The following is a 14,938-nucleotide window of genomic DNA, read 5'->3' as shown; positions in this document are numbered from 1 at the left end:
TAGTGTCTCAGGGATAGAAATTTTCCTTCCACACCCTTCCAACTCCAAAAGGGTTCCCAGATCTACCTCCAAACCAGTGGGCAGAGGCTCAGAAGCAAATCCTTTCCCTGTTTTATATGAGGACAGTAGAGCACGTTCCTGCAGAACAGTTAGGCCAAGGTTTCTACTCCGGACTGAAAAGAGGGCACCTGGCACCCCATCCTCGATCTATCCATTCTAAACACCATCCTGGTGATCCCAAAATTCAAAATGCTCACCCCAAAATCCTGCTACCTATGCTCTCCAAGTATGCTTTGCGAGCCACCATAGAGCTAAAAGAGACTTACCTCCATATTCCTGTCAGGGAATCATGCAGGAAATCTCTGTTTCAGGGTAGGATCTCAACATTTTCAGTTCTCTGTACTTCCCTTTGGCTTATCTACTGCTCCCAGAGTTTTCACAAAATGTCTGGCTCCAGCCATTCCCTTTTGCAGACAAAGGAATATCCAGATTTACCCATACTTAGACGACTGGCTTATTCAGGCAGACAGCCAGGAAAAGTTGCTCAAGCACCTGGCCTTTGTAAAGACCCTACTAACTTCCCTAGGGTACACAATCAACGAAAAATCCAAGCAGGTGCCCACTCTAAGGATTATCTTCCTAGGAGCAAGCCTGGACACAGCATCCCAGATGGCATTTCTTACACCAGGAAAAACAAATTTTCCGGACAGTCTACTTCTCTCAACTAGCCACCAGGTCCCAGTTATCTGCAAGGAAGATCCTGCAAGCTCAGGGGTTCCTGGCATATTGCATACTACTCATTCCATATGCCAGACTGCATATGAGGAAAGTTCAATGGTACCTAAAAAGCCTTTGGTGTCAACACTCTCAAGACCTGGAAATTCTTCTGCCTATAATTTCTTGCTTCAGAAAAGATTTTCTTTGGTGGGCAACAGCATGCTCCCACAACAAGGGACTGCCTTTGTCACCACCCCCCACCGCCCAGACCATCACCACAGACGCATCAGATTATGCTTAGGTTCATAGGTTCATAGGTTTATACTAGGCTATCTGCCCTAAGGCATTTATAAGCCTAGCCCAAATTATTGTGGCTTACGCCACCCCTTATATGAAAAAATACTGTGCCCATTAGTTTGTTGTGCCTCTGTCCAGCAGTGACCCAGAGATGATTCCCGGGGTAAACCTACGATCTCCCATCCACAGGTCTAGATTTCTCTTGAACAGCGTCAGCGAGGTGCTCTGCCTCACATGGACCGGGATTTTATTCCACAGCATAGGGAGTCTCTGAGTGATAAATCTATCCCTCCAGCACGCCCTATTTATATCCGTGCTAAGGTTTAAGTCGCTTGCTCTAGTGGTTTTGGTGGATTTGGATTTTTGAGGTGGAGCATGTCCATTAATTCGGGTTGGACATGGCCATGTATGTCAGGCACATGTCACCTCTGAGCAGACGGTATGCGACTGAATAGAGCTGGAGTTTCTTCAATCTGGCAGCATATGACAGCTTTTGGAGTCCCTTTATCCTTTTGGTGAGGAACTTTTGGGGTCTCTCCAATTGCTGCAGATGTCGGGTGAGATACATCCCTAATGGGGCATTGTACTCGATCATTGGTCTGATAAGTGAAGAGTACAGGGGAACAATGACCTCACTAGATCTGGATGTGAATCCTTCATGATCAGGTGGGCAATGTAGAAGGTCTTTCTAACCACTTTAGCAATGTGAGTGTCAAAAGAAAGGCCACTGTCAACCTGGGTCCCCAGGTCCCTGATAACCTCTTCTGTGCTTAGTGGATTGCCACCTATATGGTAGCTTGGGGTTACCTTGTTTTTCCCGAAGGGTATGACTATACATTTTTTGGCGTTTAACTTCAGGCCATGGCTCTGGCACCAGCTATCTGTTTCCGTGAGTCCCTTCTGAAGGATGTCAGTGTCCGATGCACTTTCCACTATGGCGCCCAGTTTGCAGTCATCTGCAAACTTTGTCAGCCAAAGTCCTCCCATGTTGGCCTGTACTTCTGAGAAGTAGATGCCAAACAATAGTGGGCCAAGGACCGAGCCCTGTGGGACACCACTTGTGACCGGCTTGGAGTCTGACACAGCGCCAGCAACTCTAACCCTGTGGGTTCTGTCCTTAAGCCAGTTTGCAACCCATCTTGTGACATATGGGTTTACATTTAAGCTGGTAAGTTTTTCTACAATACCCGAGTGGGGTATTGTGTCGAAGCCTTTGCAAGGTCAAGGTAGGCTGTATGGACTGCCTTTCCTCATCAATGGCCTTGGTCACCATTTCCAAGAAGCCGACCAAGTTCAAAAGGCATGATCTTCCCTTGACAAAGCCAAACTGGGTCGGGTCCAATGTCTGCAAGTCCCCTATATCTTTGTTTATGAGCTCCATTATGATCCTCTCCATAGCTTTGCAGACTAGACTTGTTAAGCTTATGGGCGGTAATTACCAGGGTCCGTAGAGGCCACCTTTGTGGAGTGGGACCACAGTTGCGACGCCACTCCTTGGGCACGTGTCCTGTGGTAAGGCTGAGATTAAACAGCTGCCTTATGTGCGGGTTTAATTCCTCATTTAGCTCGTGTAGCACACAGCGCTGGACACCATCCGGTCCCATTGATGCTGTGTTTTTAGCTTTAGAGAGAGCAGCTTTCACCTGCGCATTTGAGATGTCCGGGAGGCTACACTCGGCTGGGATAGTTATCTCTCCTTTGGGGGGAGAGGGGGGTGAAGTTTGCACTGAACCTGTCTGCCAGTATGTTGGCAATGTCTGTGGGTTCAGTGATTTTTGTATCATTTTGGACTAATTCTGAGCATATCTGTGAGTTTCCACCCAGGTTCCTAACATAGCTGAAAAAGGCCTTATGATTGTCCTTTGAATCCATGGCAATTTTTCTCTCAAAATTGGCCTTAGTTGATTTTATGAGTGCTCGTATTTTTTTACTAATAATGATCAGGGTGACTTCCTTTTATGGATTTTGTTCTATCATGTAATAGCTTTCTCCTCTTATTGTAAAGTTTGTTAATGGCTGGGGTCCACCAGACTGGACGCTTGCCCTTTGTGGAAAGAGTCTTGGTTTTATTTGGGATTGCCTGATCCATGCAGTCCTGGAGGTGTTCATAGAAGGCATTTGTAAGGGCTTCCGCAGCTTGGGTTGTGGTTTCCTCTGACTCAGGGGCCTTGAAGGATACCACACCAGTCTTGAGTAGTGTGAAGTTTGCTTTAGAGAAGTTCTTCACTATGGTCTTTTTGTTTGGGGTGGGGCGGATGTGGATTTCCAGTGAGATTAGTTTATGATCAGATCTCACCAATGAGGGATATACTTCCGGTGTGGAGCATTTTGTCCCCATGTTTGTGACAATGAGATCTAGTATATTTTCTCCTCTCGTGGGAACAGTGACTAGCTGTTCCATGGCATTTGAATTTATGAACTCCAGGAACCGTTGGGCTAGAAAGTTAGGGCTTGAGTAATGTTCCCAGTCTATATTCGGGTAGTTGAAGTCACCCAATATGATGGTGTTTGGAGATACATTTATACCCTCCAGTGTCTTCAGGAAGGCTGTGTGGGGTTCCTGAGTTTGAGAGGGTGGCCTGTAGCATGCTACAATTTGTAGAGCAGATGTTCTTCGTTTTCCATTGCTGCAGTCCTTACTATTGGGTATAGTCCGCGTCCAGTCGGCCCGAATACCAGAGTATAAGGCTGACGTCGGTCAGGGCGCATTAGACTGACGTCAGTACGTCAGGGTACTAATGCGCATGACCGACGTCATATCCTCAGTCTTTTTTGCCGCATGGTCCGATGCAGAAGCAGTTTTGCGAGTGCAGGTTGGCGTTCTGAAATATTTCCGAAACCGGAGTTTCAGACCGAAACAGAGTTGGCTAAGTACCCGCTGGGGAACATTTTGGTTTTTTCTTGCCTCAGTATTTTACCGGATGTCAGAAAAAGTGAATAACTGTATTTCTTGTGGGAAACAGATACCTCATAGGGATTACCATACATTGTGTATACCTTGTTTAGGGCCTGAGCACGACGTTGTTGGTTGCCGCTCTTGTGCTAGGTTTAACAAACGCACTATTAAGAGGAGGTTAGACTGTGCCAGGTTAGTGTTTGGGAAGCGTTGCAATTATAAAATGCCGTCGGATGCTCCGACGCCCGCTTCGTCCAAGAAGCGCAAGGACAAGACAGTGAAGCCTAGGGTTGCTGAACCGGCAGTCCCGGACGTCGGTTCTTTAGAAGGCTCAGTGGAGCCAGAGGTTTTGCCAGGAGTTTCCATGGAGTCTCAGGCAGAAACTTTACTGTTACAGGATGTGCCTTCTCAGGAGGTAGGCCAGGCTGAGGGGGCTTCTCAGGTAACTGTTCTTCCCTCTCTTCCCAAGGTAGTTAGAGCCTCTCCTTCTGTTGCCAAAACTTCTTTGAGAGGTAGGCCTAGTTCAGCTTCAGTGGGGGCTTCTCCTAGCATTTCGGGTTCTGTACCTAAGAAACATATGCTTAAAATGGCAGAAGATTTGATTACTATGATTAGAGGTTCTATGCCCCCGCCTGATAAGAGGCCTAGGGTGGAACCGAGTTTGATAGTTTTGAACAGTGTTCAGAGGCTTCAGAGTCTTCTATGGAAGACTTGCAGGAGTATCCTACTTATTCTGATTCTGATGTGGATGATTCCACTCCTACAGCTTCTCCTCCTGAGGATTTCTCATTTTCAGAGACTCTGCACTCCATGAGGGAGCACTTTAAATGGGAAGGCCAGGATTACTCTGATTCCAGGAAAAGGCTTAGGGAATTCTTGTTTTACCCCAGCATAGGCCCTTAGCTATTCCTCCTGTGTTGAATGTGGTGGAAGATGTTTTTGCAGAGGCTTCCCTGAACCCTGACTCTTTGCCTCCTGCTCCTGTTAAGCCTGATAGGTATTATAGGGTGCCCAAGCTCATAAGTATTTGTTTAAGAGTCCTAGGGCGGACCCAGAAACTATTTCTCAAGGGCCTAAAGGTGTTAAGGCTTCTGTGGTTAAAAATCCTGTTCCCACGGATAAAGAGGCAAGGGCTTTGGATAGGTGGGGAAAGAAAGTGTATACTTCTTCCACTCTAGCCATGAGAGCGTTGAATTGTCAGTTTCACATGCTAAAATATCAGAATTATCTCCTTTCACAATTAAAATCTAAGGTGGATGCTTTGGCGGAAGGTATTGAGTGTAAAGAGTTGCTGGATTTGGTTCATGTGTCTGAACAAGTGGGTAAGCATTCTTTGCAATGTGGTTTTGATGCTGTACAGGCCTCCTCGAGGGTGGCTGCTACTAGTTCTGTTCTTCGCAGGCATGCCTGGTTGAAGGATCAGAATTTAGCTGAGCATGTTAAGACAAGGATTTTGGATGCTCCTTTACAGTCTGATGTGTTGTTTGGATCGCCTGTGGAAGCAGTTTTAAAGAAAATGGAGGACAAAGCTAAGTCTATGCAAACTGTTAAAGATTTTTGCAGGTGCAGCCACCAAGTTTAGTAGAAATTGGCCTGCTAAGGGGTGGACATATCCTGCTTATGATTCCCAGTCTAGGGGTAGGTCTAGACGTGGTAGGGGCAGGGCTCAAGGTTCTTTTAGGCCTAGAACAGGGAGTTCACCTGCTCAGACTTCTGGTGAGGGCAGGGGTCAGTCCTTTCGTAAACAGACCCAATGACCTGTCTTTTCAGCTGCCAGTAGATTCTCGTCTGGCAGCTCCTTTGGGAGGAAGACTGTCTCTTTTCAAAGAAAATTGGGATTTAATTACTCAAGACAAATGGGTGTTGGATATCATTCACCACGGTTACAGATTTTATTTCCATACAATGCCCCCTTTCAAAGGCATGCCAGACGTTCCTCCTCCACAAAGAAAGGAGGCTCACAAGCAAGTTTCTCAGTTACTCCAGATGGGGGCCATTCAGCCAGTCCCTGTATCAGAAAGGGGCCTAGGATTTTATTCTCGCCTGTTCCTAGTACCAAAGAAGGGGAACATGTGGAGACCAATTTTGGATTTATCTATCCTCAACACTTTTCTGGACATTCCCAAGTTCAAGATGTTGACGTTACAACAGCTTTTACCTCTGCTGGGCAAAGATCACTGGATGGTAACTTTAGATCTCAAGGAAGCTTACCTTCATGTGCCTATAAGGCTAAGTTGCAGGAAGTATCTGCGGTTTCGAGCTGGAAATTCTCATTATCAGTTCTCTGCATTGCCCTTTGGCTTATCTACTGCCCAGAGTATTCACAAAGGTTCTGGCTCCAGTGATAGCTTACTTCAGGCTTCAAGGAATTCAAATCTATCCTTACTTGGACGACTGCCTGATTCTGGCTCAAGAAAAGGAAGACCTTCTACAGCATCTGGAATATGTTATAGCAGTGCTAAGATGCCTAGGGTATTCTGTGAACGAAATAAAGTCCAGTCTAGTACCCTCTCAAGACATGTGCTTTCTGGGTGTGAGACTGAATACAGCAGCCCAGATGGCCTTTTAACCCCGGACAAACAAAAGAGTCTGTCACTTTACTTCCATCAACTATCTCATCAGTCCGTGCTGACTGCAAGGACAGTCCTTCAAGCATTAGGGTTCATGGCATCTTGTATTCTGGTGCTTCCCAATGCCAAACTGCATATGAGGAAGCTACAATGGTATCTCAAAATGTATGGACACAGCACTGCCAGGATTTGGACACTGTCATTCAAATAATACCTTGCCTTCAAAAAGAATTCTTGTGGTGGGCTCAGGAATGTCACCTAAACAAGGGACTCTCTGTGACCCGGCCAGAGGCAAGTCAGATTTTAACGACAGATGCCTCGGACTTTGCTTGGGGAGCTCATCTAAATGGAAAGTGGATACAAGACAATGGCCTGCCAGACTACAGCATCTACATATCAACATGAAGGAGATGTTAGCAGTCCAGTTTGCTTTAATGGCTTTCAAGGAGTTACTTCTTCCAGGGCAGGTGTTGATTCTTACAGACAACACAACTGTCATGTGGTACATCAACAAGCAAGGGGGAACACATTCTTATCCTCTATGCAGGCAAGCAATGATTTTATGGGAGACTGCGCTAAGCTTGCAACTAACTCTTCAGGCAAGGTTTCTGCCAGGAGCACAGAACTCCTTAGCAGATGTGTTAAGCAGACAAATCATGGATCCCCACGAGTGGAAACTGGATCTTCATGTATTTCAGAAATTGACAGTGTCATGGGGAACTCCAGACATAGATCTGTTCGCTTCTCCACTAAACCACCAGCTGCCAAAGTATTGCACAAAGGGGTTTCATCACACAGCTTGGAAAGTGGATGCTCTGTCTTTCAGTTGGAAAAACCTTCATGTGTATGCCTTTCCTCCTCTGCCTCTTCTTCCAAAGGTACTATTAAAGGTCAGACAAGACAGGCCAAGGATGATTTTGATAGCTCCAGATTGGCCTCGCAACACTGGTACCCACTACTACGGAGTCTGGTAAAGAAGCCTCCATGGCCTTTACCTCTGATTCCTCATCTGTTATCTCAGAAGGACGGTCATCTGCTCAATGTCAAGCTTCACTCTCTTCATCTAACAGCCTGGCATATTCTGTGTTGAAACACAGCAGGTCTCAACTTCCTCAACAAGTTTTAAATGTGATTATGGAAGCTAGAAGACCTAGTACAAGGAGAGTGTACGCAGAAAAATGGAAGAGATTTTTATTTTGGAGTACAGCAAAGAATTTGGAGATTTCTGAGCCTAATTTGAGTGTGGCTCTTCAATATCTTACTGAGTTATTGGACAAAGGTTTGTCCTTCTCTTCCATTAAGATTCATGCTGCAGCAATTTCAGCTCACTATGATTGTGACCCACCTTTGTTTTCGCATCCTTTGTTCAAGCAGTTTCTTAGAGGGGCAAAGAATATAAGACCCCCACGTAGAGCTCCTACTCCTGCTTGGGATCTCAATTTTGTGTTGGAAAAACTTACTCTACAACCTTTTGAGCCTGCAGCTACTGCTGAATTGAAATACTTGTCATGGAAGACTGCTTTTCTGTTGGCTATTACTTCTGCAAGAAGGGTGTCTGAGTTGCAGGCCCTTATGGCAGTAGAGCCCTTTTGATTTTCCATAAGGATAGGGTATCATTACGTACTAATCCTTCCTTTATGCCTAAGGTGGTTTCTAGTGTGGCTTTAAACCAAACTATTCATTTGCCTACGTTTTATGCAGACCCTCAAAATAAAGGGGAAAAGATTTTGCACACTTTAGATGTACACAGGCAATTGCGTTATTATTTAAGCAGGACTAAGGATTTCAGGCAGTCTCAGCAGTTGTTTGTTTCTTTTGCTTTGAGTTCACAGGGCAAGCCTGTGTCAAAACAAACTATTTCTAGGTGGATTGGCTTTTGCATTGCATTTTGTTATTCCCATCATGGCAAGGAGATTCCAGCTGGGATTAGGCCTCATTCCACTAGGGCTACTGCCACTTCAACAGCATTTCTAAGGGGTGGCAACTAAGGATATTTTGGAAGCAGCTACTTGGAGTTCAGTGCATACTTTCTCTAAGCATTATCACCTTCCTATCTACTCTAAGTCTAGGGCTGGTTTTGCCACAGCTGTTTTGCAAGGCATGTTGTCAGCTCCTACTTCTTTATGATTTGCCAGCCTCCCTTACCTCTGCTTTGGGATTCTACCCAATAGTAAGGACTGCAGCAATGGAAACGAAGAACATAGTACAGTTTTGTACCTACCATAAATGTAGATGTTCGAGGATTCCATTGCTGCAGTCCAATTTACCCTCCCTCCTTCCCTCTGTGTTTAGGGGTGGTTGTGTAGGTGAGTTTACATGCTTATATTTTTGTATATATTCTTGTATATATTGTACATGTTTTTGGTGCAGGTATTTTGGGCCTTGTCTTTTTAGGGTCTTCTGACATCTGGGGCAAGAAAAGACTGAGGATATGACGTCGGTCATGCGCATTAGTACCCTGACGTACTGACGTCAGTCTAATGCGCCCTGACCGACGCCAGCCTTATACTCTGGTATTCGGGCCGACTGGACGCGGACTATACCCAATAGTAAGGACTGCAGCAATGGAATCCTCGAACATCTACATTTATGGTAGGTACAAAACTGTACTTTTTGCCTATTGTTAGTTGCACCTGGATGGTTTCCGAAGCTTCATGCGTTGCCACCAACCTGGAGGTGTGAGTATCCTTTATGAATATGGATACACCCCCTCCTTTTGTGGAGTGGTCCGGGTTTTGGGGCCGGAACGCATGATATGAGGTAAAACCTAATAGTGCCGGGGTGCTCTCAGGAGCCTTGAACCAGGTTTCAGTTACAGCACAGACATCGATGTTCTCCATACTGAGAAGGGCCTCGAGTGCGTGCATTTTGAGATTTAGACTTCTGGCATTGAGCAGCATTACCCTCAATTTCTTCCCATTTTTGTTTTCTAGGGTGGTAGGTTTAGAATTTGAGCCTTGCCTAAAAAGGCACTATGGGGTGGCAAGAGCCTTAGCCAATATCCGGAATCCCAGGGTGACAGGTGCAAGCCGTCCCTTGAAGCGTGGCTTGTCAAGCATGTCATCCCAGGCAGACAGACACTGGATCCCCTTTGAATGACACCAGACATTAAGCCAATTGTTAAAGCTGATCATCTTGTCTCAATATTGTGGCATCATTCTTGGTGAAGGAAGGATACTGCTCAGGGTTAGGGTCATACCTGCCTGGGCTACATAATCAGAGAGCTCCTCTATGTCTCTTTTCATGCAGTCCAGGGAGGTACGTCTCAGGTCGCTCACACCAGCATGGACAATGACTGTGTCATATTTGTACTTGCTGTGGAGTGACCCAGTGCTTGTGTTATGTGGCGGATTCTAGCCCGATAGGCAGCTTACTGTGACCCTCTCCTTGTTCAGCCTGGTGAGTGGGACGTCAGTGTGTCTGACTATGGAGTCACCTATGACAAGTATGTTTGGTGTTGTATTTGGCCTTAAGGGCTGTGACTGCTTTGCACACTGCTTTTGTGGTTTATGTGTTGCTTGTGGGGTGTCTTGAGGTAGCAGTTGTTTGGGTGTCTGCTTTGGAGGCCTCTGCTGTTTAGGTAAATTTTACTCAGAGCCTCAGTATGTCTTTGTGTGTTTATGTGTTTGATTCAGTGGAGTGGTAGCATTATGTGAGGCTGGTTTTGTGGTGTGTGTAGTTGCCTTCTCCTCCTGTCTGGTCTTGCCAGTCCTGAGTTGAGAGAGCTCAGCCTCCAGTTTGGCTAAATAGCTGCATCTCTCGCAAGTATTTGTGTTATGTGGGAGGAGGAGAGGGTTGTCTGTGTACATGAGGCAGTTATAACATTGCCTCAAGATTCCCAGATTCACCAGCTGGACCGGAGAGGAGATTGACAACTGACCTTTGAACATGCTAGAATAATATTGGGAAATCCTTAATTGAAAACAAGGGCCAGTGGGGAGTGAGGGTGTAGTGCTTTTAATTTTTAGTGCTGACTTATATAATTGCTTTAGTGAGCAAGTGCCAGGTAACTTGAGTGCAATGTGATACAAGTAACTAAATGCAAAAACGACAAACAGTAACTTTCTTTCAAGTGAAACAAGGAAATAAGTACAGTAAGCAATGCAGATATCACTAGTGATCCACAGAAGCTGAGAAGTTGCGTATGATTAGGTGAATTAGCTTCCAGGAAATAACAAGCAAACAAACAACAAGTATATAAACAAAGCTAGATTCAGTAGGCCTGGATCTAGTCTATGCTAGAGCAAACAAGGTGAACCAATTTCAGTAAGATACAGTTCAAATATTCAGGCACTATAAACCTTTAACCAGAAAATTCCCAGCTCAGAAGGGCAGAGTCCAGCCTCTTCTCCCACAAGAGTGCAGTCCACGAACCTTCTTAATGTAAAATAACTGGCCTGAAGCCCAAGTGCCTAAACCAGAACTAATACACTTGGACACTGGGCTCTCAATCAGCAGTTCCCAACTTAGAAGGATGAAAGCTACCTGTCTTGCCACCACAGTGCTTGCCACAAACCTTCCTAATGTAAAACAACTGGTCTGAAGCCCAAGTGCTTAATCCAAAAGACTTGAATGATAGCTACACTTTAATCAAGTTACAACCAAGCAGTAATAAATACCATTGAATACTTTAGAGAATGTCTGGATTAGTGCTCAAGTTACACAAACAAAGCTAGATCCAGCAGGCCCGAATCCAGTCTATGCCACAGCAAACAAGGCACCAACTTCAGTAAGAAACAGTTCAGATATGCATGCACTATAAGCCTTTAACCAGAAATTCCCAGCTCAGAAGGGCAGAGTCCAGCCTCTCCTCCCACAAGAGTGCAGACCACGTACCCTCTTAATGTAAAATAACTGGCTTGAAAGCCCAAGTGCTTAAACCAGAATTAATACACTTTTAGAATAACAGACACTGAGCCCTCAATCAGCAGTTCTCAACCTAGAAGGATGTAAGCTACCTGTTCTGCCACAACAGTGCAGACCACAAACCTCTCAGTGCAAAACAACTAACTGGTCCGAAGCCCAAGTGTTTAAACCAAAAGGCTTAGAATGAGTTACACCAAGCAGTAATAAATACAATTGAGTATTTTAAGATGATGCAAAAGTAAAAAGAAGTAGGTAAAAACACAAGTACAGTAAAAGCAGATGAAATTTTTTTTTTTTTTTTTTTTTTTTTTGCTTGGGGTGCACACCTGGATGACAGGTGCATACAGGGCCAATGGAGCCCACAGCAAATCCCTCTGCACATCAACCAAAAAGGTGATGGCTGTACAGCACACCTTGATAGCTTTCAAACCCCTTCTCTCTCCAGGGGCTGTCCTGATCAAAACAATCAAAACAGACAACCACCACTGTGATGTGGTATATCAACAAGCAGGGAGGAACTCGCTCCTACCCTCTATGCAGGCTGGCCATGACCTTTTGGCACACAGCCTCTGCCATGCATCTGCACCTGTTAGCAAAATTCCTACCAGGCTCTCTCAACTCTCTGGCAGACCAATTAAGCAGAAATCTTCTGGACCCACATGAGTGGCAGCTCAACAAAAGTACCTTCACCCTAATAACTCAGAAATGGGGCATCCCAAAAGTCGACCTTTTTGCCTCCCACACCAACCATCAGCTCAGCAAGTTCTGCACCAGGGAGCATCACTGCATGGCTTGGAAAGTGGATGTCCTGTCCTTCGCCTGAGTCAGTCTACTGGTCTATGCCTTTCCTCCACTACCTCTCAACCCCAGGGTACTGCTCAAAATAAAGGAGGAAAAATCCAGTGCTGTGCAGCCTGCCCCCACTGCCACCATGGCATCTTCCTCAAATTCCAAACCTCCTGACCCAGAGGGAAGGGGAATTCATGCATCCCTAATTGCAGGCACTCAGTTTGGCAGCTTGGCTTATTCCTTATCCCTGAACCAATCTGCCAACCTCAGTAAACAGGTTCTAGATATTATCCGTGAGGCCAGGTGCCCTAGCATTAAGTGCTATGCTGACAAATGGAAAAGGTTCTGCACCTGGATCCAGGCTAAAGGGGCCAATACGGCACAGTTCTCCCTCCCACTCATCCTGGATTACTTGCAGTCCTGGTTTCCCTCCCTCCATCCCTCTTTCTTCTCTTTCCTTACAAGGGACATATTGGTATTTACTTTGTTTTGGTGGGGTTCTTCCAGCAGAACCTGCCTCCTACTTGAGGGCTCCTGACTGGCTAGGGCAAAAAAATTTGATGTAATGGCATCAGCTGCCTTACATTATACTACTGACGACCTGACGTCAGTCCTGAAGCGACAGCAACCAACGCAGAAATACTAAGCCTCTGGTATTAGGGCCAGCCGAGGGCTACCCTGGCAGGGATAACCCAAATGTGATGACTGCAACAGTGAATACACTCAAAACATCTGTATTTATGGTAAGTGTACACAACTGTACTTTACATCATGCTGTGGTATAACACATGTGGTTATGTCCTGTTTGTGCTGGTAGGTGTTTATGACACTGTCATGGCCTACTCTACAGTGACTCTTCTTAAATTGCTGTCTTTGATTTTATTATATAATAATGTGTGTATTTGTTTGTATATGGGTCCACTTTGTTTTATTGAATCTCATTTCGCTGAATTTCATTTCAACCCGACCACATCGCTGAAAACTCAAATTACTGAAAACTCATTTCACTAAATCTCATTTCACTGAACTAAACTTAGTATATATGGTACTGTATAGAGTACTGTAAGGCAAGTAAAAGGTATATGCCCTTTTCCCCACTCTAGTGCGATCCTGGAATTAATGTATATAGTTAGGGGGTGTGAGGGGGGCCGTAGCCCCGTCTGTTTTATATTGTATTTTACCAAAAACTTCAAAACAATACATTTTAAACAATAGACATGCATAGTTACAACAACAGTGACTGTCTCCGGAAGACAGTATGTACTCAAAATAAGTGGGGGACTATGCCCCCCCCCACACACACACACACACCCTAGCTATATATACTAACTCCAGGATTGCATTACAGTGGGGAAAAGGACATGTATGTTTTACTTGCCTTACAGTACTCTACACAGTGCCATATGTATACTAACTGCAGTTCAGTGAAATGAGATTCAGTGAAATGAGTTTTCAGTTGTTTGTGTTTTCAGCGATGTGGTTGGGGTGAAATGAAATTCAACGAAACAAAGTTGACCCCATGTATATAATGTGTGTGTTTTTGTGTGTGTGTGTGTATATGGGTGTTGGACACTGTATCGAGGTTAGACATCTGAACATCAAAACCTGTAGTTTTGACACTGTCTACACATGCTCTGGGGATTACCTCAGAGAGTGCTAAGGCAATGAGCAACAACAGGTGTTTTTGTATGGGGGGGGGGGGTTGTACCCCTCACCCCCCCCCCCCGCTAATTATATATACTTAACCCTAAGGTCTCTCAATCCCTTGGGAAAGAAAATATTCCCAAATTTGGAAATTCACAATCGCAAACATCTTTTGACCAAATGGTGACACTCTACATGGTGTCTGAGCACTTGCCATTTGCTGCAGTCCACACTTATACATACGAGTGTGTGTAGATTATTTGTTGTGCTGTAATTTAAACCAAGTTAACTGATTTTATGCTAGAGAAGCAATTACTTTGCAGTCCATCTGCTCCTTTCAGCCCTGCTGAGTGATTGTATCCAAAGTTTTCCTGAGTTGACACACTTTTTTTGCTGGAGGAGGATAGCACAGTTTTAGTAGACAATCCTTTGAATATTGACTGTTGAAATCTGCTTGAGACCAATAAATTGGAGCTACAGCATCCCAGATCTGGTCCATCCTTGGGCAGTTGCTCCGTACCCCCTCCCTTTTGCCAGTTACTGCTTCTAATGCAATTTTTTTCCTTTAGTTCTCATAGTTTGTATCCCACAAAACCCTTTGTGGATGTATATATTATCTAGTACCCATGTTTAACCTCTACTAGTTAGTTTTGACCTTATTTCTGCATGTGTGTGCATACATATACATTATTTTTTCCTTGGTGTTTCTCCCTTTGTTGATGGGCTGCTGTCAGCTTGTGCCGCTGTAGACTGCCATCCGTTCATTTCCTGATACAAGCTACTTTCTATCCCACATTCATCCCTTTGGGAAATCCTCTGTCTGTGCTAGAAAGTTGCTTAATGGCCTGTCATTCTTGTGCAGATTGTTTTGTTTTAGTAAGTGCCACCTAGAAGAGGTGTCTTCATCAAGATAACCACAGAGAGTGGATGTTTTCCCCTGGCTTAACATGCATGTGCCAGTGGTGACTTGATGTCTGCAAGCTCTCACTGTGCTGCTGCTATGGTATGTGCTTAAGGGAAGTGTTCATGTTGTGTGGAAGATGCAGTGATAATTTTTACCGAAAGCAGAGCATGCAATTTGATTTTCATGTGCTTATGTTCTTCATTGTCCTGTTTTTGCTAATAAATTTAAAATGTTCTCCCCCATTCTCTCTCTCTT

At 44.9% G+C, this 14,938-nt stretch overlaps 1 protein-coding gene across 1 annotated transcript in view; it reads left to right on the top strand.

Annotated features, from left to right (window-relative positions):
* The window catches only part of ARMC5 (armadillo repeat containing 5), a 197,997-nt gene that overhangs the window by 56,893 nt on the left and 126,166 nt on the right, over positions 1-14,938 (top strand). The gene's annotated exons all lie outside the window — the stretch shown is intronic.

This window comes from Protopterus annectens, chromosome 10.part0 (genome assembly GCF_019279795.1).
Source record: "Protopterus annectens isolate FY-2018-M chromosome 10.part0, PAN1.0, whole genome shotgun sequence".
In the NCBI taxonomy this organism is placed as follows: Eukaryota; Metazoa; Chordata; order Ceratodontiformes; family Protopteridae; genus Protopterus; species Protopterus annectens.
The sequence above is the reverse complement of the archived record's forward strand: the minus strand, read 5'-3'. Positions and strand labels throughout refer to the sequence as shown.